This window comes from Pimephales promelas, chromosome 18 (assembly GCF_988280905.1).
Source record: "Pimephales promelas chromosome 18, fPimPro1.hap1.1, whole genome shotgun sequence".
In the NCBI taxonomy this organism is placed as follows: Eukaryota; Metazoa; Chordata; class Actinopteri; order Cypriniformes; family Leuciscidae; genus Pimephales; species Pimephales promelas.
The window spans coordinates 2,077,501-2,081,184 of NC_142786.1; the positions used below are offsets into that span (position 1 = coordinate 2,077,501).

The 3,684-nt window shown below is 33.9% G+C and overlaps 1 long non-coding RNA gene across 1 annotated transcript in view; it reads right to left on the reverse strand.

Moving 5' to 3' along the window:
- LOC120479799 (uncharacterized) overlaps positions 1-1,621 on the reverse strand; it is a 2,431-nt gene extending 810 nt beyond the window's left edge. The window contains exons 1-6 of the long non-coding RNA XR_016147363.1: positions 1,428-1,621; positions 911-965; positions 757-808; positions 604-647; positions 416-476; positions 1-313 (exon numbers count right to left, since the gene is read on the reverse strand). The exon at positions 1-313 is cut by the window's left edge and continues 810 nt beyond it. This is a non-coding gene — a long non-coding RNA (uncharacterized LOC120479799). The remainder of the gene's footprint in view (positions 314-415; positions 477-603; positions 648-756; positions 809-910; positions 966-1,427) is intronic.
- Between the last annotated feature and the right edge of the window lie 2,063 nt (positions 1,622-3,684).

Genomic DNA, 3,684 nt, shown 5'->3' on the forward strand with positions numbered 1-3,684 from the left:
CGTATCTTAAGCCATCAAGGTGTACTTACAGTTATGATTCATTAAATCATGTTTAATTTGTACTTCTCTGTGCATGCTCTTTTAAGAGATCCCCATAGACTTCCATTATATGACTGACTGATGCCCTTGACGTAAGCCAAAACATTTCAAAAAATAATTTCAAAGTGAACTATCCCTTTAAAACTCTTAATTCAAGTCCTGTAGGCTTGGCTCATCAGGGCGAAGTGAATTTAAGTCTTTGCGACGCGTGCTTGAGGTTCACCTTGATGTACATACACCTCAGTGGCTGTGGAACCGAATTTCATGACCCCTTCTGCAAAGTTGAAAAAGACAAATGATTTAGATGTATGCAAAGGCAATCTGCCCCAAGTCCCCACATTTGTAAGCAAAAATATGTTTCTTCTGCATCCACTACCTGGTTTCCTTCAGGCGATGGCGGATGTCGACCAGTAGTTTCAGGACCTTTTTCTGGAACACTGAAATAAACGAACACATTTGGTGATGTTTACAATGCTCTAATTAGAATAACAAAGTTTGCTAGCTCACAAGAGAGAAGGTGTCTATTAAAAGTGTCTTCTCCACTGCCAATAGATCAACACTTACCACCAGGTTTCCGTCACTGCATCTCCCAGTCTCAGTCACTGCATCTATACCACAAAAAATGTGTTTTAAAAGTTATTATCAAATGATGAAACTGAACAGATTTATAAGATATTTAAAAACTTGGTCAAACATTTATAACTGAATATAACATGCCATGTTCCAGTTCTCTTTGGCGTTTTCACCACTGTCTCACGCTCAAAGTCATCTATAAACACAGACGTTAATCCAAATTAGTTTAGTTTTACTTTTTATTTGACTGGGGTCTGTTCAAAAGAAAAGAGGATGAGATCACAACACGTAACGTTACCTTATTTAGGTGTTTTTTCTCCCATCAGCGAAGGACACCTCACTCCTAACAGCCCCTGAGAGACAAAACAAATCACAAACATCTGAAGATTTCACTCATCACACAAAGTGATGCAATTTTACAAACAAGGATAGCCTACACTAGAGCATACAAGCACATTACGCGCTTAGTTTTAGGACCCTGGCACTTATTATTTTTTCATAATTTCTGACGATATTCAGAGTAAATGAGTTAGTTTGATTACTATCAAAGAATGGTAGCTAACTTGCAGCCAGATAACAACGTGCAACCCAACGTACAGTTTAGTGTCCCAAATTTGTTCAAATTGAAATGAAACAAAAAAAGAATTAAGAGCAGCAAGCTAACGCAAAACAAAAAACTGTTCCGTTAGGTTAACACCCTTGGACATTCGCGGCAGTAATCACAGCCGATTTGTGAAGTTTAAGACAAAAACGCTAAACTACCAAAAACTATAAGTAGACATGGACATAGAATTCACTAAGCTGGACGAACTTACCTTCAATTTAGAGGAAAAGATGGGTTCCCCAGCGATCATGACGGCGAAGCAGGCTGAATATCTGTGTAGTTACTTTCTGCTTAAAAAAACACGCCACATGCCTGGCACGTTGCCTCAGCCAATCAGAGTGGCTGACGTTACAGGTTGGATTATGACGATATGCTGCCTCAGCCAATCAGAGTTACGTTCACTGGTTTTTGACTCAGGTTGAAAGGCTGTCGTCAGCTGTCCTTTGACTTTTCTGCTGCTGTTAGTTCATTTTAAATTAGGAATAAGGTGGATATACCTAAATAGGCTACCATGAAATGTAAAAATACATATATGCATAAATAAATAACTTTATTAGGTTACTTAAATTAAATAAACCAGTCAAAAAAATTGTAAAAAACAAAAACAAAAAACATCTGTTTATAACTGTGAATTAACATCAAAGATGTTATCATATATTTTGAAAACTGCTTCCGTAAATGTTATGATGAATCTTATAATTTTATTAGGAAAATTTCATATTTATAAGAGTAAAATGAATAATTCTAAACCTTGTTTGAAGTTTTTTTTTTTTTTTTGGTCTAATTTTTAGTTTTCAGTATATTCTGTCTCTCAAATGTATCGATAAAAATGTAGTGATACAATTGTATTTGCTAAAGAATATTGAAGCTAATTGAAGCTAATTTTCTTTCTTTAAATAGTACAAATTACTGGTTTCTAACTTTCTCTTAAATCATAATATTATACACAATAGAGATAGTCCCTTTCCTGTTTTTATTTCATTTGTTCAATTCTGTCCTATTTTTATTTGTTTCTTATTTATTGTCAAATTATTATTTGTTGATTGTTATCTTTTTGGATGTCATGTTATTGTTGTAATTGTTGTGCATTATGTGCAATGTTAAAAAAACAAAAAACAAAAAAAACACAGCAATTAGGTTATACTGAGCCTGATCTTGTCTTAGAATGAAGTTATACCTTTCAGAAAAATGTTACCTGGGGTGAAACTCCCCTACCCTTATTTGCATGTGTATAGCTCACAGCATTTTCATTTACATGTCAAAGCCTCCTCTAGATTTAGGAGAAGGGGGGACAATGGGGGGACAACTGCCAAGCAAGACCCACGTCAATTTCCGGCAATTCACAGCAGTTTTGAGTGTTACCTGTAAATTGCCGTGTGCAGTCGTAAACCTGAACTTCCACGACAATCTACAGTGCCGCTTACTGACGAAAATCCCACTTTTCATGCAGTGCTTTATGTGGTCTTTCAGTTCGTAAGAAACACTCATGATCTGCTAAATACAGACGGAAACCAAAACACTCCATCATCATTAAAGGCTGGATGATGTTGGCATGACTTCACAATGCCAGAAAAGTTAAAATCTATTTATGCCCAAATGTTCAACCAACTTTTATTTCATTTGAGAAGAGAGAATTTGAGGCATGTCATCACTTTTGTACCGAGTATCATATTCAGTGCGTGAAAAAGCGAGTGTGATATTGCTTCAAAAGGAAACTAATATTGAGTAAGACAAAAAATACAAGCAGCTGTTTTGTTTATTTATTTTATTTTTTTTGCTGGACAAATCTATTTTACAATTCAACGAAGCCCTCTCGAGCGACGTCTCCATGGTTTGGTTTACGGTTTTCCCAGGTTTCCAGCAGGTTTGCTTATTTCTGCACGGCATCAAGCCTTGGAACACCGTTTGAGACGAAACTAACAGTTTTAACATTCATTTCATGTCAAAATTATCATAATTACATATTTCTGGCTTGATGTAATGAATAAATCATTTTCATTCTTTGATATTAAATTAATATTAATTTAATATAATAATATTTAATATTATTTTTTTGCTCTTTAATTCTATAATATTATTTATATATTTATAAAATATAAATATATAAATATATTTTATATAATATTATCCATTTTGGTATTATTAGCATTACTGTTGAAAGTTGTCCTAATACAGTAATTCTGACATCACTACCACACTACCATTCAAATACATCATTTTGGAAAGAAATTAATACTGTTATTCAGCAAAGATGCATTAAAATATTCTATTTCAAAGAATCCTGACCAAAAAATACATCACAGTTTCCACAAAAATATGAATGTTTTTTTTTACTGTTAATAATCATTAATTGAATTCTTTTCATGAGAAGCAAATCCTCATATTAGAGTGATTTCTGAAGGATCAGGAGTAATGATGTTGAAAATACAGCTTTGATCACAGGAATAAATTACACTTCACTGTATATT